Source organism: Tamandua tetradactyla, chromosome 7, assembly GCF_023851605.1.
Source record: "Tamandua tetradactyla isolate mTamTet1 chromosome 7, mTamTet1.pri, whole genome shotgun sequence".
NCBI classification, from domain to species: Eukaryota; Metazoa; Chordata; class Mammalia; order Pilosa; family Myrmecophagidae; genus Tamandua; species Tamandua tetradactyla.
The window spans coordinates 2,414,783-2,441,183 of record NC_135333.1 but is presented as its reverse complement, the minus strand read 5'-3'; the positions used below and the strand labels follow the sequence as shown (position 1 = coordinate 2,441,183).

The following is a 26,401-nucleotide window of genomic DNA, read 5'->3' as shown; positions in this document are numbered from 1 at the left end:
TTGCAAAGTGAAACTGCAGTGATAAGCTGTTGTTGAGGATTATTCATAGCACTTAGGTGAATCACAGTGAAAACAGACTCTTTTTTTTTTTTTTTTTTTACATGGGCAGGCACCGGGAATTGAACCCAGGTCCTCTGACATGGCAGGCAAGTATTCTTGCCTGCTGAGCCACCGTGGCCTGCCCAAAAACAGACTCTTGAAAGGGCTTAATGATTTGTTCCTGGTTTGTAACACATTTTAAAATTGGGATTGGCATCTTGTCCATCATTCAGACATCTGTGTAAAAGTAGATCTTCACACAGACAGATCTAATCTAGATGACTAGATCTGTGTGTCTGTGTTTGTAAGTGTGTGTGTGTATGTGCATTTGCAACTATTTGAGATAATAAACCTGATCTAGCACTAGTGAGTAGTTGTGTTGAATATTGGTTCCCAAAATGTATTTCCTGGAGTAAAGGGCATAATGGGAATTTTATCTACAGAACTTCCTTTGTTGCAAAACTATTTCTCGAGGTCCGATTAGCCATTGAATCGAACACTGACTCAATATTAAAGTTTTAAGCTTCTTTAGGAACTGTCTCCTGAAGTATTTACTGTGCTTTTAGGTTTAGGGAGATCTGGATTAGAATCCCAGCTATGCATGTCTAGACAAGTTATTTCCAGCCTTAATGAAGATGCATAGGATATGATAGCTATTCAGAGGGTAACATTTTTGGTTTAGTGAAGGAAATCTGACCCACATAGTTGAGAATAGAGAAGAGAGGCAGGCATCCCCTTTGCTAGTGCCAAGGTTCAAGGAAAACAGTACAGGACATAAATTAGGACTTACGACTTGACCAGTTGGAGAGGCCTCGTTATTTTGAAAACCCAGTTGAGTTTGCATTACACCATTAGAAAACAAAACCAAAACCAAACAGCCTTTCCCTGGTGCCAGCTTTCCTTGAATACTAGCAAGCCTGTCCTAACAAGTGGGTGGAAAAACAGTTATTTTGAGTGAGATGGAATATTTTTATTATTCTCAGTGGAAAGAAAATGTTTGCCTTCACTTTCTCAGGACAAACCCCCTTTCACTGGGAAAACAGCAGAAGAACCTGCTGGTAAGAACAAAGAGCCAGATCCCTGTTTGCCTGCAAATCTGGTTTTCATGCAGAGCTTCCCTTTGAAGTGTGAGGACGCTTCTCATAGTGACAGACCCAGGAACCTGGGGAAGAGCCCTTAAGGAAGGAGGTGCTTGCCTTCCCCTTTACACGCTGTGTGACAGCTCATGGCCTCTGCCTTCTGTTGTTTGAGAAGGCTCAGCTGAGCTGAAAGCTCACTTTTTTTTTTTTTCTCTAAAGCCAACACAAGGCAAAAGACAATGGCCAGTTGCCACATATAAACCATCTGCTTTGTAGGAAATGAACAAAACTTTGGAGTCCCTATTGGAGTCCCTTGGAGAATTTGTAGTTTCCTTTCCTGTCAGTAAACAAAAACAGTCTGTGAAGGAGAGGGGCATCAGTTGTTTACAGGATGTTTGCTGTATCAAAGGAAGGAAAAGTGGCTTTTACAGAGTTGTGTTCATTGTGTTAGGGATATTACAACATCATGTAAAGTGTCTCTTCTAGAGAAGAGAAATTAACCACTAAATATGCAGGCACAACACAGGGCTCTCTAAAAGACTTGTTTCTTAAATTAAAGTTGAGGATTTTATAATATATCAGCATGGAAAAAAAAATAGAATAGATAGCCTTAGAGGAAAAAATGTGTTCCTAAAACTCTGAAAAATGCTCATGCTTCAGAGGACTTGATTTTTTTTTTTTAATATAAATGATCATACTTTGATGGTAAGGGACACTGATCATTTATAGTGCTTTAGTGTCTCTGGTGAAATCCCACATGGGCTTCCCTGCGTTGCTTTGCAGTATATCCAGTGATATGTCTGATGCATTCTGACATCCCTCATGGCAGGGGCTGTGTCTTTCTTCTTTTTATCCTCAGTTCCTAGCACAGTAGCTGATAAACTGGAAGGTGGTCAGTGAACACTTACTGAATGATAGATTCATGAAAGGATAGATGGATGAAAGTTCTGAAGTTCAAAACCGTGACATAAGATGCCCAGTAAGACATTACTTTTCCAATTACTTGATGTTGGGGAACCTTGTTGATAAATATTTTGCTTTGGTTTTCCAAGTGCAGAATTGGCAGTACTGTCTGGAAAAGTTATGTCAGTGAGAATTTCTTACCCTTCCCCCCTCTTCCCCTGCACATAATCGTGAATTCAGCTAGAATTGAGGGACTAATAGTAATTCATTATCAACCCTTTCAATGCTTTATAAAAATTAAGATAGATTGAAGAAGGTGGGCTTTCTCAGGTTATGGCCACTGATAGCTTTCTTGGTAGGTGATAGTGTAATTTATCACCTTTTAAAGCGAATGTAGGAGGCGGGGTGCGGAACTCAATTAATACTATGCTGGGAGAATAGTGTAAAGCAGGAATGTCCCAGGGCATCCTTCTTTTTGGTGCCTCTGTTGTCTTTTACAGGAAGCAGAGTGCTAGGATTTAGAGAACCATGCTGTCTTTAGCAACGCATGTTCATATCACTTAATCTGAACTGGGTTCTCCAGGTCGTGGCTCTCAGTCCATGCTATGTCAGGTAAGAGAGCAGGCCCATGGTGCTTGACCTCACTTTAGTTATAGAACTTCTTATAATTATTATTTTTAAGCATGTGATGGAAAGATCATGATCTTAGAAGATAGGCAGATGTGACTTCACATCCTGTTCTGTGTGATTTACTTGCTGATTAACCTTGGACAACTCACCATTCTCTCTCTGAGTGCTCTAGATTCCTCAGTACATACTGTGAGACAGAAAAGGCTGATGTTCTTTCTTTTTTGTTTTTAGCTGGCTGTGAGTATAAGGTAAAATATTAGCAGAATGTCTTGTAAGTAGTCAGCCCTGTATACCTAATAGTAACTATTACTGTTATTAAACACAGATGCAGTTTCATGGAATTTAGTATGGAAAAATAATTGTTTTCTCAAAGCAAACAAACAAAATGAACAGAATGGAATTGTTTTACATTTTTGCAAATCTCTTTAAACTCTGGATTAAGAGAAGACAACTGGATTCTCATATCTGCTTCCATTTCGAGCTTTTGGTTTATCATATGTCGTGTAACCTCAGGACACCCTAATTGCACACCGGTGAGAGAGCTAGAATGGAAAAGGTAAATAATGTCTTGGTATTATTGTGAAAAGGGTTTTGATCTCTTGGACCCCTGAAAGGACCTTAGGGACCCCTCTTGGAAAATTGCTAACCATGTGAATCTGAATAGGATCTCTTTTTTGTCTTGTAGGTTCTTGCTAGAAGACTGTGTGATCAGGGGATTGAATGGTCAGGGGAGCCTGCGGTTTCCTCCACCTGAGTGAGGTAAGCTCCCTAGAAGGGCAACATCTGCAAAGCCATTTTCTTACCCTAGTCATTTTGATTGTTTTTTTTGGGGGGGTGCATGGTCCAGGAATCGAACCCGGTCTCCCGCATGAAAGGTGAGCATTCTACCACTGAACTACCTGTGTACCCCATTTTAATTATTTTTGATTGGGCTTTTATGTCCCATTGATTTTTTTTTTAGATGGTTTCTGTTCTTATTGGTTTGGGTTGAATGTTTTGATTTTTTTTTCCCCACTTGTGCAGCACATGTGGGTGAGCACTGTTTTAAGAAAGCTCACTTGAATTTGGAATTGCCTAAACTGGGGGTTTCAAAAGGAATCATTAAAAAGTTCCTGTGCACTTCACAACATGTGTTTCAAAGGCTATGATCTTTTGCATTGATTTGTACATTTCTTGATGGAGCATCCACTAGACAAACAAGGTTGAAACTTGAGCATATTGGTGGGTAAAAGACTGCATAAAAGCTGCTTTTCTACAGGAGAAATTTGACATTGTGGTTGTACCTAAGCGGATGGGTTCCTGAGAGGGGACCCATTTGGGTGATAATGATGGAGAAAGCCAGGTGGTGGAGGAGAGCCAAGTTTTCCTTAATGGGATCCAGCCAGCTCTGCTTGTAACCCAGGGAACTGACACCTTCAGAAGCTTCTCAGATGCAGAATAAAGGGAGAGCTGTTCCCTTACTTGTATTTATTCATAAATATTGCATTTTCTGTGGCAGCAGAAATTAAGATGGATTTGTGAAGAAGGAGCTTGTCAAAATAACCATCCCCCAGCACATTTGGTCTCTGACCTTTGGAAGATCAAAACTAGATTTTAATTTTTTCTGTTGTAATTTGCTATTTTGTAATAAGCAATTAAAAGTATAAATTTTCTTTTCTTGTTTGTAGAGGAGACAGCATGGTATAGTGGTGAAGAGTCAAAGCTCTAGAGTTCATATCCAGACTCGACATTTATTTGTTCTATTAATTTAACCATGTTATGTACCATGTCTTTGCCTTAGCTTCCTCTTCTGTAATATGGGTATAATTACAGAAACAGTGTGGTAAAGGTAAGAGTTGTGAAGATGAATGTAGTAATCAGTACCAAATGCTTAGAACAATGCCTGTCCTATGGTGTGGGCGCAGCAAATGGATTGCTTTTGTTATTGTCGTTCTTAGTAGTGGAAGGACTCTTTTGAAAAACCTTGGTTTTATATATAAACTATTCGAAATACCACCAGGGCATCCATGCCAAAGGAAACACTGTACACACAGGTATCAGTAGTGTAAAATACAGCGCATTTTCTCATCCCACTAATGGAGGAACGAGAGGAAAAGCTTGTGTTCTTGTTACAAGTTACCTTGTTTTGGAACGTAAATGTTAAGTAGCCTTCCTGTTTTGTTCTTTTCTCCTGTCCGCTCCTGTGGCTGCTTCTCCACGGCCTGTCTCATTCTCACAGCTCTGTGGCATGTTCCTTTTCTCTCCTCTGGTTCTTGTTTCTCAGAGCCCTCTGGTATGAGGACCCCAGAATTGTAGATACCTAACCAAGGAAGCATTTTACCCCTTTTTTACTGCTTTGTAAGTAGAGTTGAGCATGTAGGAAAATGCCATATACTAGTGCCGTACTTTAGTTGGAGGAGAGTTGTGTGTTGCTGCATGTTTTAATCCTTTTGTTTGAAAAGATTGCAAACTTATGAAAAAATGGCAGAAATAATAATAATAAACATTATACCTATGTATATTTTATCTAACTCAACTAGTAACATTTTATCTCATTCATTTATTGTTTGGTGCACCCCCTCCCCTGTTTGTCTTCTCTTTCTGACCCTGTTTCTCTCTGTCCCTCTCTCCCTCTCATTTGTTGCACACACTCACACACACACACGCACACACACACACACACACACAGCTTTCTTCTGAACCATTTAAGGGTTAATTACATACCCCATGGCCTTTTAAGCCTAAATACTTTGTGTGTTTTCTATAAGTAGAGATATTGTCTTACCAACAACTGCTCATTTATCAAGTTTGGTTAATTCAGTATTTATTCAGTATTTACACCTAATCTATCATTTGTATTCCCGTTTTGTCATCTGACACAAAATGTCCTTTATAGTATTGTTCCCCTCTATTACAGGAGTTAGTGTAGGGTCAGTTTCTGCATTTAGTTTTCTTTCCTCCTTACTGTTGTTATTTCCACAGCCTTTATCTTTTATGTTGTTGATGCATTTTGAAGAATGTGGCCTGGGAGCTTTCTTAAAAATGTTTTAAGAGGATAAGCTATTAAACAGTGGCTAAATATCATTGGAAGAAGGGATAAATATCCATCATGTGTTTTTGTTTTTTTTTTGTATGGGCAGGTCCTGGGAATCGAACCTGGGTCTCTGGGATGGCAGCATCATCTGTTTTTTAACTAAAAATTATATATAAATAAAATATACATATTTTGAATGGTGAAATTGTATAACTACTTACGTGAAGAGGAGGAATCGAGGATACAGTCATAGAGGAAGCCTGAAAAGGCTGTGTACCCTTTTTTAAATGTGAATCAAAAGACTTGACTTAAGTGCTAATGTAAACAGTTGAGTCGGAGTAAATTCTGATGTGGAAATAAAAATAGAGGGAGAAAATTTACATTTTCAACACAGGAAATGGAAGGTGTTACCTAATTTTGTTTAAGGAAAGTCCCTCACCTTTTACGGTGTGCTTGTCTCTAATGGTTCACGTTTTGAAGCTGGGTGAGAAGTTCATTTTGTCTCCAGTCACCACCTGAGCCACATTCACTGCCTGGACACAGGGTTGGATTATCTGAGGTTTTCTCTCTCCTGTGCTGCTTTTTTTTTTGGATTTTCCAGCAAGGGCTGGAAAACCGGCTAGACAAATTCTGAAAGACTTGTAACACTTTCCCTGTGCTTTTGAGTATCATGGAGAAATAGCTGCTGCCTGCAGTTAACACTTTCTAGATTTTTCTCCAGTCAGATGTGTGTAGAGGTTAGCCTAGAGAATATGGTCCTCACTTAATTTTTTTTTATTATTAATTTGAGTCAAGTTATGGGGATGCTAATATGTTATAGTCTAGAAAATTGTGAAGCATGCTCTTGATTTTAAGGCATACTTAATTTCGTAAAAAATTGCATTCCTTAGTTTTTAAATGTACAGGTCTATACAGTGCAGACAACACAGAAATGTGTTAAGTATTGCATGAATTCCCCCATCATATCAGTCCCCGAAAGTAATCACTGTCCACAAGACACTTTTTTTTTCTTTGACATAGGCAGGCTCTGGGAATCAAACCTGGGTTTCCGGAGTGGCAGGTGAGAACTCTGCCACTGAGCCACTGTGGCTTGCCTCACAAGACACTTTTTAAATGTATATGCAACCTTTAAAACACACATGCACAGATCCACATAAACAAATGGGGTTATTCTGTGCATTCTGTTCTTCCAGTTTTTTTCCCTTACCAAGGTATTGTAGACATCTTTTCATTGTCAGTGTTTATAGGTCCCTATTTATTCACTTTTAATGGGCAATTGTTTTAGATGGTGTGGTTATATTGCAAGTTATTTAATCCATCCCATATTGAGTGGCATTTAGGTTCTTGCCAGTATTTGGCTATGAACAGAACGTCTGTATTTAGATGTATACCACTATTTCCTTAAGATGATTTCTTAGGAATGAGATCCTGGATCAAAGAATATGCACAATTAAGGTTTTCATGATACTGCTGTATTGCTTTTCAGAAAGGTTGCACTCACCTACCATTCCATCTTTGATTTATGAATGAGCTTTTTTTTTTTAGCCTGTAAGAACATTGAGTAATCAATGTTTTTTCATTGTACGAAGTATTTCACTTTTATATATAAAAAGTATTGTGTTATGTTAATTTGTGTTTACTTATTAGTGCCTTAGGCATCTCTGCATGTTTGTTGGCCATTTATGATTCTTTAGCCTATTTATCTTTTGAACTATTACATATTTTTAACTCTTTATTCTGAATATCATTGTCATACATCACAGATAGCTGTTTTTCCCAATTCATAATTTGATTTTTAACTTTTTTGAGATAGCTTATGCCAAAAAGTAGTTCTGGTATGGTATGCATGAGTTTTTTTCTTTTTTCTTTTTTATTTCTTTTGCTGGAGTGATGCACATGTTCAGAAAAATGGTCGTGGTGATGAATAACACAATATGTGATGATATTGTGAGCCACTGACTACATCATGTATGGAATGTTTGTATGTCAAGAGTGTTTGTATGTTGTTTTACAATAAAAATATGTATAAGAAAAAAGTAGTTCTGATTTCTTTTTTACCAAGTATGTCAGTCTTTTCTTCAGAGTTAGCTGTTTTGTTTCTTTTTTTTAAATAGATTCTGGCCTGAAGTCTCATGCTAAGAAAAGACTTCCCTACTCCATGATGGTGAAAGCTGCTCCCTTATTTTAGTTTTACATTTACGTATGATGCTTATTTTATTTTTTGTATGTGGTGTAAGATCTAGATCTATTTTTTCTCCAGTCTGTTAGTCTAACTCCAATTTTTGTCTCTCTCCTCTCTTTTGGCTATTTGAGTTGCTTATGATGTGAGCCGGGGAAGAGCGCTTTAACAGCTGTGCTTTGTTAACCACGTTGCTGTGTACTGGGTAATCTTTATTTTTTTTCTGAGTTAAAATCCATTTCAAATGCTATTTTAATGTGGGTAACAATTAATAGGGGACACCACAAATGTCCCAAGTTATAATATAACTTGTTAAAACGTATGGATGTGGTTTAGTTGTTTCGGTTCTTATTTATTTATTTATTGTTGCGAGGACCCATTTATAAGAAAGATACATAGTTTACAGTCGACAAGTTTTTAAATAGCATCAGAATTGAGGTGGTGATATTCTGGTTTAGTTGCTAACTTGTTGAATAATCCTATACAACTGATTTTGCCATTGGATGTCTTTATTTTCCCATTGGTGAAGTTAGGACTCATTTACTTCACCAGCATAAAGGCTTAGAAGCTTTTTTATCTGAGGATTAGATTTGTTCTATGGGGGTTATCAAATTATTATCATTAGGGGATTGCTAAGAAAAATTTTAGCTCAGCTTCAAATTCCTGTCTTTCCAAAGATGAATAGAATTTTCTAAGAGAGCTGATGCTATTACTGGGCAAAAACCATGGATTCTCCTGCCTGACACGCTTAATAACCAATACCTGAGACACCAGGGTTTCAAAGAGAGACGGAGTTTATTACTCCATGTACTACATGTGTAATAGGAAAGCAGATGGCGTGAGAGCCCAAAATCTGTCTCCCCAAACTGCAATAATTTGGGTAGTTTTATTAGAGAAAAGGTGGGCACGGTTTAGGATAATGAGCACAGTGGCCCAGATGATGTAATTAAGTGGTGATCTAATTATTGAGCATGCGCAGATTGATGACATGCTTAGTTACCGAATGTATGAAAGAAAATGGTGGAATGAGGTGTAGGTGACTTGAAGGTTAAAGTCTAAGCTACTGCGCATGTCAGGTGGGCCCAATTAGGTAAAATCCAGTTTCAGTCATCAAGATAATTTGGGACTTGAGGTGGTTAGTTCTGGGTCGACCCAGGACCTACATTAACAGACATTAGGAGCTGTCTTTAGTGATTACAAGACTTTAAAGTTGAAAAACTGGATAACTCGGTCCAGATGAAAATTAGTCACAAGGCTTTTACAATCACAGGGGCAGAAGATAAGGTCTATACAACCATTATCAGAAATCAAGGCAGCTGGATTACAATTCAGAGATTTCAGGTATTTCCCTGTCTTTTCCAGTATGCCAGGAAGCAAAAAGGAATATTTATGTAATGATTCAGTAATCAAAATCAACCCTTAAATCCTGATTTCTCAGTTATAGTACCATAGTTTTATAATAGTGTATATATCAGCATCCAGATTTCTAGTAAGGATGTTTAACTCCTTAGGCATTTCCTCTATCAAAAAGGTTCAATTGTGGTGCCTGGAATAATTTTCAAAAATAACATGTTCCTGCTGTTTCTTCTTCCACCTTTACCGTCAAACTTCTACCTTTCTAGAATCAAAATAAGTGTTAGCAGAAGGCTGCTAGGCTTCCTTTCTGATAGCTAGTGTCTTATGGCAGGTAGACTTCTAGGATTCTAAAGTAACTCTAGAAGGGCCATAATCTGTCTTCATTCACTTACAGTTTTTCTCAGACTGATGAGTTTCTTGTCCTGCTCAAATTTCTGAAGTAACACTGTCATTACTAGATCTCTCTATTGTGGGGAAAATGCTGGGCTGGATATCATTTGCTTGCTTATAAGAGCAATGCGTCTTATCTTTTGCCAGGATCAGAATGTCAAGAATGAGTCTGAACTCGGATGATGTTTGACACTTAGCTCAGGTTTTATAACATTGGAAGTGCATTAGCTTATGTATAAAATGTTTAAATGATATCATGTCTCATGTCTCTTCCTCAAATTCTTTTTTTTTTTTTTCTGTTTATACTCAGGGGATTTTGAGGTAGGTTAACGGAAACATTTTTCAGATTATGTTTAAAAACATTTCATTTGATATCACAATTACCAGCCAGATTTAGAAAGGTTTATCCGCCTCTGGCCAATGATCTTAAAATTTGAAGACCTCAAGGAAAGGAGTCCGTTGGTTTTCTTATTCCAGGCCTGTTTGAGGGCAGTTTGGTTCAGTAAATAATTATCGGGTAATTTCTGCAAATGGAGCACTCTTACAGGCCGAGAGAAGCAAGGCAATTAAGATATGGCTCTTCCCCTTTAGAGTTTGTAATCTAATGGGGAAGAAAAAATATATACAAATAGTTCTAATAAAAATTTCTATTGTTATAGTTATCAATAGGAGAATTCCAGTGACCTGTATCCTCCAACCTTCTGGCATGTTGAAGGCACTGAGTAGCACCTTTGGAAGGATGAATGAATATATTCATTTAAAAAATATTTTTATTGATAAAACTTAACATGCAAACATACAAGTATTCTTAACATACAAACATTCTGTACCTGGTGTATAATCAGTGGCTCACAATATCATTACATAGGTGTGTATTCATCACCATGATCAATTTTTTGAACATTTGCATCACTCCAGAAAAAGAAATAAAAAAGAGAAAAGTAAAAACTCAAACATACCATGCCTCTTACCCCTCCATCTCATTGACCACTAGTATTCCCATCTACTCAATTTATTTTAATCTTTGTTCCCCTGTTATTTATTTTTTATCCATATTTTTTACTCATCTATCTATATGCTAGACAGAAGGAGCACGAGACACAAGGTTTTCACACTCACACTGTTACATTGTAAAAGCTATATCATTATATAGTTATCTTCAAGAAACATGGCTACTGGAACACAGTTCAACAGTTTCAGGTACTTCCCTCTAGCTACTCCAATACATTATAAACTAAAAAGGGGTAGCTATATTATGCGTAAGAATAACCTCCAGGACAACCTCTTGACTCTGTTTGAAATCTCTCAGCCACTGAAACTTTATTTTTTCTCATTTCTCTCTTCCCCCTTTTGGTCAGGAAAGTTTCCTCAATCCCTTGATGCTGGGTTCCGGCTTATCCCAGGATTTCTGTCCCATGTTGCTAGGGGGATTTACACCCTTGGGCGTCATGGCCTGTGTAGTGGGAAGAGGGCAGCAAGTTCACTTGCTGTGTTGGCTTAGACAGAGAGGCCACATCTGAGCAACAAAAGAGGTTCTCTAGGGGTGACTCTTAGGCCTAATTTTAAGTAGGCTCAGCCTATCGTTTGCAGGAATAAATTTCATAGGAGCGAACACCAAGACTGAGAGTTCAGCCTATTGATTTGGTTGTCCCACTGCTTGTGAGAATATCAGAAATTGTCCAAATGGGGTAGTTGCTGTTTCTCTCCATTACCCCAAGGGGACTTTGCAAATACTTCCTTTTTCACTGTCCAGATTTATCAGGGGATCACACTAACCTGGACAAACCAACAAAATCTCATGCCCTATTCAAAATTCCATGTACTTACGGTGTTTAACTAAACTGACCATACAAGTTAAATTAGGAAATACACTACATGAAACATGGATTTTGCACCAAATAGACATCTCTCCCTTTAGTCTCTCACAGAAGTTGAAGTTTTAAAATATGCACAGTATCATCCTTTACCCAGTCTTCTGATATACCTTAATCCTATCCAGATCAGCTTCATTCATATCTCTACTCAATGTTTGATCACTTTTTCAACTTTTTAAACAGTTCCTGTATGGGGGTACTGCTGACTTTCATAGCTTCAGAGCTCTAACTCTGAGTCTCAGGTGTCACATAAACACCCACAGTTTCTGGGAAAAGCCATGTTATATACAAACAGCTCAGAATTTAGAATTAACAGTTACACCTCCTGAATATATGTGACTGCTGTAAGAACTTACCATCTAGTACCCTTTACAATAAGCCCCAACCTGATAACTCATGCTTTCAACTTTAACTCACCAAATTTTTGTATTATAGTTAGTCTAGATGATTGAGGCATGATAATATTAGTCTTGTTCTTGACATTTCATTCAACATACAGGTCTTGGAGGTTCATTCACCTAGTTGGAAGCCTCACAATTTCATTCCTTCTTGCAGCCCCTCAGTAGTCTTATTATATATATATATATACATGCCATAGTTCCCCCTTCCATTCCTCAGACGTTATACCCTTAGACCACTGCCATTCATTGTGGATCAATGCTGCCATAAACACTAGTGTGCTAATGTCCATTCCTGTCCCCACACTCAGCTCCTCCAAGTACTGAGCAGTGGGGTTTCAGGATCCTATGGCAAACCCACCCCTAGCTCCTGTGGAACCACCACACTGCCCTCCAAGGGACTGCACCTCTCATTTTCCTACCAACAGTGAATAGGTACATCTATTTCTTTGTATTTTTTCCAGCACTTGTTTCTCTCTGTTCATTTTTAAATAGTTTTATTCACACATTGTACAATCTAGCCTAAAGGTGTAGCCATTACCTGCGCCATCATACTCTATCTGAAGACATTTCCTTCTCTTCCACAAAGAATCCATACCCTTTTTCCAATCCCTGTACCTGTTGACATTTAATTTTGGCATAATGCCTTTGATACATTCAGTGGAAGCATATTACAGTGTTACTGTTGACTATAGACCCTAGCTTACCTTGATTGTACTTTTTCCCATATACCATCTATTTTCATCACCCAGCAATACTGACATTCCTTTGTTCTTCCTCATACAAAAACATTTTTTAATTTGTACATTTAATGGCCATCACTGAACACTCTAGGCATTCCTAAATTATACTATCTCAGTCTTTATCCTCTATCTTTCCTTCTAGTTTCATACATGCCTCCATCCCTTCTCCCTCTATCCTACTCACATTCAACTTCATTCAGTGTACTTATATTGTAGTACAGTCAGATAGTATTATACTATCCATTTCTGAATTTTTACGGTCAGTCCTGTTGCACAGTCTGTATTCCTTCAGCACCAATTACCCAATCTCTGCCCTGTTTCTATCTCCTGTGTTCTTAACTTAAATTCTTCAAGTTCACTCATTAATGTTAGTTCATATCAGTGAGACCATATAGTATCTGTCCTTTTGTTTCTGGCTAGTTTCACTCCCTGTAATGTCTTCAAGGTCCATCCATGTTACCACATACTTCATGACTTTATTCTGTTTTACAGCTGTGTAAAAAATTGTATATGTCCATACAATGGAATATTATACAGCTGTAAAACAGAATAAAGTCATGAAGTATGTGGTAACATGGATGGACCACATGGATAGCTAAAACACAGCTTGTTTAGTCACTCATCCACTGATGAATATTTGGACTGTTTCTGTCTCTTGGCAGTTATTGCTCCTATAAACATTGGTGTGCACATGTCCATTTGTGTCCTTGCCCTAATGGCCTATGCATAGATACCTAGCATTGGGATTGCTGGACCCTATGGCAATTCTATATTTAGCTTCCTGAAGAACTGCCAGACTGCCTTCCAGAGTGGTTGCACCATTTTACATTCCCACCAACAGTGGATAATTATGCCTCTCCCTCTACATCCTGTCCAGCACTTGCCATTTTCTTTTTTTGATAATATCCATTCTGGTGGGTGTGAGATGATATTTCATTGTGGTTTTAATTTGCATGTCCCTAATAGCCAGTGAAGTTGAGCATCTTTTTACATGTCTTTTAGCCATTTGTATTTCCTCTTCTGAGAAGTATCTCTTCATGTCTTTTGTCCATTTTTAATTGGGTTGTTTGTTTTTTTGTTGTTGATATTTATTTTATATATTCTGGATACTATAACTCTTATCTGATATGTGGTTTCCAAATATTGTTTCCCATTGCATAGACTGCCTTTTTACTTTCTTGACAAAGTTCCTTGATGCACAAAGTGTTTGAGACGTTCCCATTTATCTATTTTTTTCTTCAATGCTTGTCCTTTGGTGTAAGATCTAGGAATCCGCCTCCTGTTACAAGTTTTATAAGATATTTCCATACATTTTCTTCTAAATGTTCTGTGGTCTTAGCTCTAATGTTTAGGTCTTTGATCGGTTTTGAGTTAATTTTTGTATAGGATGTGAGATGTGGATTCTCTTTCATTCTTTTGCATATGGATATCCTGTTCTCCAAGCATCCTTTGTTGAAGAGGCTGCTCTGTCCCAGGTGAGTTGGCTTGACTCTTTATCAGTGATCAGTTGTCCATAGATGAGAGGGTCTATATTTGAACACTCTATTTGATTCCATTGGCCAGTGTATCTATCTTTATGCGAGCACCGTGCTTTTTTAGACCACTGTAGCTTTGTAGCATGCTTTAAAATCAGGTTGTGTGAGACTTCCCACTTCATTTTTCTTTCTCAAGATATTTTCAGCTACTTGGGGCTGCCCCTTTCAAATAAATTTTGTTGTTTTTTCTATTTCTACAAAGTAAGTTTTTGGGATTTTAATTGGTGTTGCGTTGAACCTATAAGTCAATTTAGGTAGGATTGACATCTCAACAATATTTAGTCTTCCAGTCCATGGCATGCCCTTCCATCTAGGTCTGTCCTTCTTTTTTTTTTTTTTTTTCTTAAGGTCTTCCCTAATTTCTTTTAGCAGTTTCTTGTAGTTTTCTATGTAAAGGTCTTTTGTATCCTTAGTTAAATTTACCCCTAAATATTTTATTTTTTTAGTTGCAATTGTAAATGGACTTTTTTTCTTGATTTCTGCCTCAGGTTGCTTATTATTAGTATGTAGAACTACTTGGTTTTGGGGTGTTGACCTTGTACCCTGCCACTTTGCTGTACTCATTTATTAGCTCCAGTAGCTTTGCTGTGGATTTTTCAGGATTTTTGACATAATAGTATCATATCGTCAGCAAATAGTGAGAGTTTTACTTCTTCCTTTCCAATTTGGATGCCTTTCATTTCCTTTTCTTGCTCTTACTAGAACTTCCAGTACGATGTTGAATAACAGTGGTGATAGTGAACATCCTTGTCTTGTTCCTGATCTTAGGGGGCAAACTTTCCATCTTTTCCCTTTAAAGATGATGTTGGCTATGGGTTTTTCATATATTCCCTTTATCATATTGAGAAAGTTCCTTTTTATTCCTATTCTTTGAAGTGTTTTCATTAAGAAAAGATGTTGAATTTTGTCAAATGCCTTTTCTGCGTCAATCGAAATGATCGTGTCGTTTTCTGCTTTGATTTGTTGCTATGGTGTATTACATTAATTGATTTTCTTATGTTGAATGATCCTTGCATACCTGGAATAAATCCCACTTGGTCATGATGTATAATTCTTTTAATGGGCTGCTGGATTCTATTTGCAAGAAATTTATTGAGGATTTTTGCATCTATATTCCTTTGAAAGATTGATCTGTAATTTTCTTTTCTTGTAATATCTTTTCTGACTTTGGTATGAGGGTGATTTTGACTTCATAGAATCAGCTAGGTAGTCTTCCTTCCTCTTCAATTTTTTTGAAGAGTTTGAGCAGTATTAGTACTAATTCTTTCTTGAATGTTTGGTAGTATTCACATGTGAAGGGCGGGCCACAGTTGCTCAGCAGGTAGAGTTCTCATCTGCCATGCCAGAGACCCAGGTTCAATTCCTGGTGCCTGCCCATGCAAAAAAAAAAAAAGAGTTCACCTGTGAAGCTATTTGGTCCTGGACTTTGCTTTTTTGGGAGCTTCTTGGTGACTGATTCAATCTCTTTCTTATGATTGTTTTCTTGAGGTCATCTATTTCTTCCTGAGTCACTGTTGGTTGTTCATGCCTTTCTAGGAAGTTGTCCATTCAATTTATGTTGTCTAGTTTATTATAGTATAGTTGCTGTTAGTATCCTCTCATTACCTTCTTTATTTCTGCATGGTTAGTGGTTCTGTCTCCTCTTCCATTTCTGATTTTATTTATTTGCATCCTCTCTTTTTGTCAACTTAGCTAAGAGTCCATCAATTTTATTGATTTTCTCAAAGAACGTACTTCTGGTTTTGTTGATTTTCCCTTGTTTTCATGTTCTCAATTTCATTTATTTCTGCTCTAATCTTCATTATTTCTTTCCTTTTGTTTGCTTTGGGATTAGTTTGCTGTTCTTTCTCTAGTTCTTCCAAGTGAACAGTTAATTCCTCGATTTTTGCTTTTCTTTTTTGGTATAGGCAGTTAAAGCAATACATTTCCCTCTTAGCACTGCCTTTGCTGCATTCCAGAAATTTTAATATGTTGTATTTTCATTTTCATTTGCCTTGAGATATTTACTGACTTCTCTTGTAATTTCTTCCTTGACCCACTGGTTGTTTAAGATTGTGTTATTTGGCCTTCATATATTTGTGAATTTTCTTGCCCTCTGCCTATTATTGATTTCTAATTTCATTCCTTTATCGTCTGTGAAAGTGTTTTGTATGATTTCAGTCTTTTTAAATTTATTGAGACTTGCCTTGTGACCCAAAATATGGTTTATCCTTGAGAATGCTCCATGAACACTTGAGAAAACAGTGTATCCTGCTGTTGTAGGGTATAAAGTTCTGTAAATGTCTGTTAAGTCTAGTTCATTTATTGTGTTATTCAATCTCAGTCTAATCGTAAGTATCTTGAAGTATATCTGTTTGGATCTATTCTGTTTGGGGTATGCTGCCATTCTTGTATCTGAAATTTCATGTCTTTCAAAAGAGATGGGAAATTTTCAGTGATTATTTGTTCCATTAGTCTTTCTCCTTTTTGCCTTTTCTTCTCTTTCTGGGACATCCACAACACTTATATTTGCGTGCTTCATTTTGTCATTCAATTCCCTGAGACCCTGCTCATATTTTTCCATTCTTTTCCCTATATTTTCTTTTGTGCATTAGATTTCAGATATCTAGTCCTCTAGTTCACCAATCCTCTCTTCTGCCTCTTCAAATCTATTGCTATAAGTTTCCTTTTTTTTTTTTTTTTTGTCTCTTCTACGGTGCCTTTCATTCCCATAAGTTCTATGATTTGTTTTTTCGCACTTTAGATTTCTTCTTTTGGTTCACCCAATGCTTTCTTTATACCCTCCCTCAACTTGTTGATTTGATTTTTGATGAGGTTTTCCATTTCTGTTTGAACATCCTGAATTAGTTGTTTCAACTCCTGTCTCTCATTTGAACTGTACGTTTGTTCCTTTGACTGGGCCATATCTTCAATTTTCTTAGTATGATTCATTTTTTGCTGCCGGCTAGGCATTTAATTACCGTAATTAGTTTATTCTGGAGATTGCTTTCACCCTTTTACCTAGGGTTTTCTTGCTGGATGGCTTTGTTTTCTTTCTGTTCTTTTGACATTCAGTTCAGCTTATTCTAGACCTCTAACCAAAGTTCTGTTTAACTGATCAGAATTTTCTAGTACTTGTTTTTCTGTTTCTTGCGCTGCCTATGTGGAGCCTTTTTTTTCTTTCTTTCTATTTTGAGGAGGGTCTCCTCAAATATTACAGACCCTCAGTCAGATTTTCTCAGACCAAACTGGCCTCTTCTCAGATGGAAAGAGTCACCCGCGTCAGTTTCCCGGAGGCTGAGACCCAGCAGGGTGACAGACTTTCCTATGAAGCCTCTACACTCTTTATGTTTTTCCTGTGCTGCCTAGCATGTGGCACTTGTCTGCCTGCAGCTTCCCACCAGTGTAAAGTGATGCTGTGCCTTTAGCTTCAGCAGACTCTCCCTGCTGGGCATGCTTGAGACAGGGGAGGTTGTAGGCTGGCCTTAATTGCATCTGTTTTCTAGTCTTTGGGTCCTGAATTCCGTTAGGAAGGCGTTCCTCTAAATCTGGTCCCCACCTTTCTCTTGGGAAAGGTATAGCCTTTAGGGAATTAACTCCTTTCACCTGGCAAGTTACTTGGTCTCTCAGGCAAGCTGAATTCCGCCCTTGCCTGGGGCACTGCCGGAGCGTTAGGAGCATTAGAAGCATTAGAAGCCTCGCAGTCCTATCTGATGAGAGTTCTGTGTGGGGTCGCAGCTGGTCCAGCTTGTTCAGACTGGTGTACACTGCGTGTCTGGTCACTGATGTGGCCCAGCAGTTGTTCTGTACTGTTCCTGGCTATTTACTAGCTGCTCTGGAGGATGAACTAAATTCCACTAAGCTGCTGTCTTGCCCCATCTCTCTCCTGCTCTGTGTTCAATACCTTTTTTTTTTTTTTTGCATTGTCAGGCACCAGGGATCAAACCCAGTCTCTGAACCTGGGTCTCATCTGCCTGCTGAGCCACCATGGCCTGGACATTTTTGGTGTACTTTACTCATAGCAAAGATGTTAGAAATAAATAATGGATTTGAATATGGCCTCAAAAGGTCCAGCATGTGTGCTACCCTCCCTTCTCCTGCACCAGGGGTGGTGCTGTCCAGTCTTCAGGCTTCTCCTCCCAAAACCTGGGGGATTTCCTCATTTTCTACAGCTCACATACCCGTTAGTTGAACCAAGCAGGATTTGGTTCTTGATGTGATAGCTTCAGCACTTTGGTCTCTTATACACTGATTCATGCTGATCCGATTCAGAAGAAACTGCTTTGTATTTGGAGTTTTTTTTCTTAGTTACCAGGGAAGATATACTTTTCTAGATAACCAGGAATTCTTTTCTCTTCTTTCCCTTTTATCAGTTTCTGTCTTTCTTACCATTAGGTTCTAGTTAGTTACATACATGTGCTATATCTCCATTTCATTAGAAATAAGTTTTCCTCAAATGTATCACTGATGAGTTTGATTACCTGATGATACAAGAGGCACTTTATGATTGAATGTACAGACACTTGTTCTCATTTACAATATATTTGTGGTCATTTTTTCTTCCTAATAATCATTGTACATTATTATTACAGCTTTATTTATTTACTTTTTACTATGTAGTGGGTGATATTCTTGGTACCTTACTTGTCTCCTTTAATTTCTTAGTGTGCTTTGGAGTAGATGTTATTATCCCCATTTCAGAAAGGAAGAAACCGTTGCCCAGGGAGTTGAAGTGGTTTGCTCAAGGTTGCATGGCTAATCAGTGAAGGGGCAAGGAGAAGCTGGACTGCCAGACCTCACTCCGTGGCCTGTCCCCCAAGGGCGTATGACTTGAAGAGATGACCAAGTCATCCGTTTAATTTTATTTTCCAGATATTTCAGAATGAGGCCTTATTTCCTGCCTGTAATTATGAGAGTAACCAAAAGGAAGAATTTGTATAATTATATTGATTGTGTTGGTATCATCCATTATATCCATATATTGATCATTCATAATATAAGCATACTGATATTGTATAAAACCAAATAGAATCTTGGTAAAACTTGAAAAATTTGTACACAATAGCATGAAATAATTGTTGTATGTTTTGAAACTCAAATGAGTGTTGAGTGAATGATTGATCTGTTCATGGCCTGAAAACCTACTTGAAGTGTCAAGCCTCTCAGAACACATTGCTCTTAAGTGTTATGAACTCTGGATTCTCTCCTAGTTTTCTGTTATATCTCAGTGTAGTTTTTCTGTCCTTTGTTTTTGGACATTTGTCTTTGGAAGAAATATCAGTGAAGGGTTCATTAAGGAAGCATTCAATGAGGAACAGTGGATGGTGCTAAGATTTTGTCTTGAGTTTGAAGTAAAATAACTTGTTTCTTCATAAAAGCACTTTTCTTGATCATTAATGATGTTTCTGGTGAAGATTGAGATGGAATCCTTCCATTTTGAGAGTCATTCCAAACTCAAACACTCTTCCTGCCTCAAATATTTCTTAGGGTCTAGAAAGGTATAGAGTTTTAGGTCATTTGATCCCTGCTCCCCTTGAAGCATAAGACAAATAAAGCCATGGCAGCCATCCATTTATAAGGACGTTTGTTTAAGGAGAGAAAGGAGGGAGTCTGCAAAATGTGTTAAATGTTTATTTTTAATCGCCTTCTAACAAATAAGACTATGTTTCTAAGATCAGATTTGATTCCTGTACCTACTCTAGTGATGATAACAGTTAGCATTAATTGAACACTTTCTGTTTTAAGTTCTGTCCTGATACTCAGGGTACTTTTTCATTTAACAGGAGGCAGTTGCTCTCTTTCCTGCTGGGCAGAGGCAGACACGCCAAGACACAAGGATGGTTAAGGAAGTGCCCAGGGTCTCATGGTCAGTGCTGGAGCTAGAACACCAGCCCAAGGAAGGCTGATTCCAGTGCTCAGGTCCTTATCCATGAGCCTGTTGTGGTTTCCCATATGTTTGCAAAAATAAAATTCTGACAAATAGACTTAGTGAGAACAGTGCAATTTAGTTAAAAGAACCTAAAAGGTCCTTAATTTTAGAGTCAGATGACAATTGGGTTTATGATCCAGGTTGGCCAATCAACTATAGTGACCCTAAAGAACCTAAGTTTTGATATTAGCAAAATGGACAAAATAATCTATTTTTGTGAAAATTAGATGAGGAAATGTTTGCAGAAGAGCTAGCTAATTTTTTGTTCCCTTTTATCTGAAAAATCAACTAAAGTTTGTTTGTAAGATACTTATTGCCTCTCCCATCTTGGACTGTTCCCACAATGAAAATCAAAGTAAGGAACCTGGGGTGCACAGTGATTCAGTGGTTAGAATGCCCACCTTCCGTGAGGGAGATCCAGATTTGATTCCTGGACCATGTAACTCCTCACCAAAAAAAAAATACAAAGTAAGGAACCTGGCGAAATACATGGTAGGAAACACCACATAATCTTGGGTGCAGAATGGAATACTGTACATTTTGGCATTCTTTCCATTCCTTTGTCTGTTGTTGAATAGCTTAGTGTGTAGAAATTATTCCTCAGTATGACCTACCTGCTGAACCACACTATTTTTAGGCACTAAACCACACAATAGGTTTATAAAAAGACTATTGAACCTTTTGAGTCTGCTGTATTATTTCTGACAAGGGCTGAAGTTGCAAATAGGCTGTCCTACCTCACAGTTGAGGTACGTAGGATTTTTGTTTGTTTGTTTCTTTTTTAGAAAGCATCTGAATGATTTAAAAATACAGTGGTATAGCACTTTGACAGGTGATGCCAGATGCCAACATATCTTTCCTCCTGTGTCCCAGTTCTCCAGACACACAGCTTTGCAGGTGTTTGTTAGACTGCTAATTTTTATTTCTTCCCCTTTTCCTTTTAAAATGTGCTAAAATATGCATAGTTAGTAGTGCTGGGGGAAATGAAGTGAATATGTGAAGTATTTTCGTGTTCTTGGATCTCTGCCCTCTACCTAAAGATAGATGTATTGCTACATTAAGGGGAATCCCCTATCCTGCTTGTCCCGGTCTGATTAAACAGACAAAGAAAATGCTAAATGTTTATTATTTTAGATTTGTTTTTAAAATGACAAATTGACCTTGCTGGTTTTGTATTCATTCGCAGTTGGTGCATCAGTCCCTTAGGACGCAGAAGTCTTAGGTTACTAGTAGTTACAATGGAAAAACCAGTCTCTCATTGTACAATTATGTGATGCCCTTAGGGTGGCCACATAACTGGTTGGATATTATTTATGATTATTCTCTTCCTTTATTGTATCTCCCTCCATTAAAATGCTGTGGTAGGCAGTGTATTATTAAAATAACGACTACATAGCTTTGACTTTTTAAAGCACATTTGTTCATAAAGATCATTCCCAAATAAATCTTCAACCAGGCAATTAGCCAAGGAAAGACTTTCTTTAACAGTGCTCAGTGAGGGTATATGCTCTAAGTTGTCTCTGATTACTTTCATGATTAGTACTGAAGGTAGTTCACGCCTTCTCTCTGTTGGTGCTACGCATTTGTGATTCTCCTTGGAATTTGAAATGTGTTGTTAAGATCTCTGCCACTCTCCTGGGACAGTCCTAGGTATTGGGAAGAGGAGAGCTTTCCTTGTATGGCCTCATCAATACTTCTCCAATTTCCCATACTCTCCAAACTCCTGGGGATTTGTAGCTGATCTAGGCAGCTAATCCATATTGATGCCATAGTTTTCTCTCAGGGCTTCTTAGGGAAACTGTACAGGGGTGACATTTCAGGGTTGGCTTCCAGGCTTCCCCTCAAGCACTGAAAGAGTTTAGTAATTTTCAGACCTGTGGATCTAGAGTCACTTGAACTGTTTGTTAAAATATCTATTCCCAGGCCACTCTATACACTGCGTCCTGTGTGTCCCCTCCACCTCTGGATTTTGATTCAGTAGGTATAAGGAGGGAGCTCAAAACTGGAATTGCCAGCAAGATCAGTCTGATGCAGCTACAGGTGACCTGTTAAATGTTTGGGAACCATCCACATAGTTCAGAAACTCATTTTACAGATGAGGCAACCAGGCTCAGCATTGCTACATAACTTACCCAGGAGCACCCTGGAAGATCTGCCAGTCAAATGTAAATGATTGTTAAAAAAAAAAAAAAAAAAAAAGTAAATGATTGTATCCTTTACTTTTGTATCATATATACAGATATTACAGAAAAGACCAGCCGGTCTTTTCCCATCTCCTCTTATAGGTGTGTATATGTGTGTGTCTCTATCCCTGTGATGGAGTATATTACTTTTGCAGTTGCCTTATATGTGTTTCTGGTTAACTTTGCATATGGAAACGTTTTGCTACTAAGCTTTATTAGACAAAGCAGGTACATAACAGGGGCCAATTAGAGTCTGGCAACTAAATGTCTAAAATACAATCCTTACTCTGATCACATAGTGGCAGATAAATATGAGAACCCATTTAAAAAATTAAAAGCTGAATTCTTAAAAATTTATTCAAGACATTACTTTCTTTACTCTGATGATACGGAGTCAGGAAGAGAATCTGAAAGGGTGGGATGGTGGTTGATGTCATTTTTCAGAAAGATCCTAGAATTCCTATTACTTACCTTATTCTTATATTGTCTTTATCAGCTGACCATGGGATTGCAGAATATCTCCTAGGGCATTGGTGAATGTAGCAAATGACTATACTAAATGACTCCTTTTATATGTGAGCACAGATGTAGAAGAGTCACAATATGCTTGTCTGGCATGTGCAGGAGCTTAATAAATATTTGATAAATGAAAGTGTAATGCTTTGAAAAAGATCTCTTCTTTATCTATTAAAATTCTAGCTTAGAGGTACTTGCAGTGTTTATATTTTTTCCTCATCTTAAAAATCTAGACTCTAAAATCCAGTATTTTCAGTGTGATAATTTGTTTCTTTTTTATCTAAGTTTTATATTTTGGTATTTTTCCAGAAATAATTCTTGCAACGATGTATCTACTTAGAGGCTTACTGTCTAATTTTAGAACTTATCGCAGATATGGCCCACTGTCCTGAGTTACTAGGAGAGATTTTCCATCAAGAAATCCCCGCATGGTCATTGGGCCTCCTAAATACTGAAGACTTTTGTGGTCACAGCCCAGTCTTCTTGCCCCACGTCAGTCCTGCCCTCCTGCCTGCATCTAGAAGCATTCAGTAGCTGGAGGGTCTTCCTTTCCTTTCAGGACTGTAGGATCACTGGAAAACCTGCTTGTGTCTGAGGAATTATGCCTTTTGAAAGAGAAGCGATAATGAATACTCACCAACCAGATAGGCAGATGATCCGAAAAAGAAGGCTGAAGTAAATTTTATACTCTCTAAGGTTTTATTAAAGACCGATGAAACATATGATTGACATAGTAGCTTCTTTCAGTTGATATTATTTGGGTTAAGTAAATTCATTAATAACCCAATTAACGATTTCTACCAGCTGCTTGGTGCAGGGCTGATCCAGTAGAGAAGGGAGTTAGGGGATGGTATTTGGGGCAGAAGGTGGTTAAGCAAGAATATTCTAATAGTCTGAGCAGGAAAATGAAATTGGTAAGTACTAAAGTGTTGCTAAAGTATCCCTAGCACCACGGGGTGTGTGTGTGTGCACGCGTGTGCATGTCTGCGTGTGTATGTCTGCGTGTGTATATATGTATGTGTTTGTGTGTGTGTTTGTTTTAATTCAAATTAAATTTCTTTGCTGTTGGTAAAAGACTGGCTAAGGGATATTGAGTTAATTCTTTTATGGACCATGAAAGTGCAATAATTTTGTGTGTGACAGAGATAACAGATTAGGCAGGAACTAAAAATCAAGAACGAATTGGGGTAAACCAACAGGAAGGACATTTCTTTTGACATGTAGATTTGCTTTCCCCGAATCACAAGAACTTTTATTGCCCTGATGAACAGATATAGTCAACCTATATCTGCATTAAATTAGAAATTATAGCTCACTGTCAGGGCACAATTTGTATATTATTACAGAAATATACACAAAATCTTCATTCACTGATAAATTGAATGATATTTATATTTGTAATCAAAAGCCTTTTTGGGATAACCACGTTAAAAGTAATCTGTATTCCATATACAGTATTTGAATAAAAAGAAGGAAATAAAATCATCAAAATCCTAACACACAAAGATAGAAACTGAAGAATGTTTTTTATCTTTTTTTCTATGAATAGGTGTGTGTATGTGTGTGTGTTTATATTATGTAGTTGTCGACATTCTGTTTATACATTTGGTTTACTTTTATTATATCATTCTAACATTGCACATCTCATTGTTTCATGATCTTTACAAACAATATTTTATGCTAGAACACTGAAATGTCTTCATTTTACAGAACTGGTGCAGTATATCCTCCCGGTCTCATCCCTCCAACCCTCTGCCCAGCAGCTCCTGACCTAGGTTCCTCAATGGCACAGTTCTTGTCAGGAGAATGGATCTGTTCAAAGAGGGGTTGTATTTATTGCCTTGTGTACTTCCCAGGCTTGGTGCCTCTGGCTGTGGAAACCATAGCACTATGTATGTTTTAGATCTAGCTGGCGCTGATTGGGCTTGTATTATTACCTGCGCGCATTGGAAGCATCCTTCTGTGAGAAGATGTGGCGGAAAAGTTTATTAAATGGGATGCTGATGCTCTGTGACTGAGCTCTCTGCACACTGAAAGTAATCGAGTCTCGAGGATAGTACTCCTTGTTAGCCCCTTGGCTGGTAGGAGGCAAGCTGAGCTCTGGCTCCCTGTTGGGCCTGGAAGGCTGATGTCTTGGATTGCTTGGGTAAATTCACACACTTTTCTACTTTACATAATTGAGATCATCCACCCACTAGTGGGATGAGGACTCTAGAGTGTGAAATTAACACATCAAGTGAATTTTATATCATGGTAGCCTTGGGCTGGTTTTTGCAAATTAAATTTTTAGAAATTAGCCTCAGCCCTGCAAAGGCATATTAATTTAGCACTGGTGGAGCCATACTGTTTCTATGGCATCTCTACTCGGGAAGGAAAGAGGTTAGTTTTACATCAGGATAGTGAGTCTTACTGAGTAAATTGTTGTCTTGTCTGTTTAGTAAAACTACTATTGCCAAAAGTGATTACCCTCATAAAACCTGAGACACACTTAAAATCACCATGAATATGCAAGATGGTGTTTTTAGCCTGCAGGAATGCCAGCTAACTCTTCCAAAAGACTTCATGGGTGCTGTTTCTTACTTTGCATTCAGGGGGAAAAAAGCCTTTTTTTCCAGTGCACTGAGTTTAGTAACCAAGCTCACTAAAGTATTTAACAAGAATATATATATATAAGAATACTACTAATTAATTTACAAAATAAGTGTGACTGTCATGGGAACCTGAATACCGACATCTTCTCAGTCCACACGTCTTTCCCAGAAGGTAGGCAGATGTTTAAAGGAAGCTGGATCACAATCTCACTGGTTGCTTGGCACACTTGGTATTAGAACAAGGAAGAGAGATGGGTTGACAGTCTCAACAGAGGGCAGCGGTGGGGAGGACTCGCTGTCTAATGACAGGGGATGCCAGAATTTACACAGAGATTCTCCTTTTTACATGTCCTCAATCCCTGATCAAAAATTTTCGTTAATTATGTTATGCCATTAATTAGGATACAATCAAATCTTACAGACCTGTGAGGCTTCTTGCTTTCAAATTTTAAATCTCAGAGGGTGATCTTTTTTTCTTATTTCGAAGACCTCAGGGGAAGTTTCACTTTACTGAAATGAAAGCCTGTGGCAACTGCCTTTTCCAGGTAGGGATTCTGTTTGAGCAATGTAGTTATAACTTGTCATTTTTAGCTGTAAGGCTGTTTCTTTGTTTTGGCTAACTTTCCATGCCAGAATTATTTTGTTGTGGATGTAATGATTTATGTAAAAATTCCATCTAAAATATTTTAGTTTACGAATTGCCTGTCGGTTGGTCATGTGACAGCTAATGTCATACTCGTCCAGGGTGCTTGGTATGTTGACACTCTTAATGTTTGCTTGCAGGCAATATTTCATTCAGCTGACATTTTTTTGAGTGTAGGATATCTTGTTTGGCACTGTCAGAAAATACAAAATTAAATAGATTTCTCTAATTTCTAGATTTTCAATCTAGTGGCTTAGACAAACATATAAATAAGTAATGGTAATATTAGGTAATATGTGCCAGAATATGCAAGAGAGCAAGAGTGCTGGCTTCCCAGAGATGGTAACATTTGGGTCAGGGATTGATGGATAGGAGCGATCTCGTCAAGCCAGTAAGAGAGAGAACCAGAATAAAACAGAAG

General features: G+C 37.9%; 1 protein-coding gene and 1 non-coding gene across 5 annotated transcripts in view; one reads left to right on the top strand and one right to left on the bottom strand.

Annotated features, from left to right (window-relative positions):
* Window positions 1-26,401, top strand: part of SIPA1L2 (signal induced proliferation associated 1 like 2) — a 245,756-nt gene that overhangs the window by 51,437 nt on the left and 167,918 nt on the right. For 3 of the 4 annotated variants that reach the window (XM_077168347.1, XM_077168346.1, XM_077168349.1), the window contains exon 2: window positions 3,337-3,410. The gene's annotated coding sequence lies outside the window, so the exon portion shown is untranslated. Of the gene's footprint in view, window positions 1-2,481; window positions 3,208-3,336; window positions 3,411-26,401 lie in introns of those variants that run through there. The other variant, XM_077168345.1, reaches the window with a different exon arrangement.
* LOC143643041 (U7 small nuclear RNA) lies at window positions 6,253-6,314 on the bottom strand. The gene has a single exon (XR_013156084.1). It is a non-coding gene; the product is annotated as a U7 small nuclear RNA (small nuclear RNA).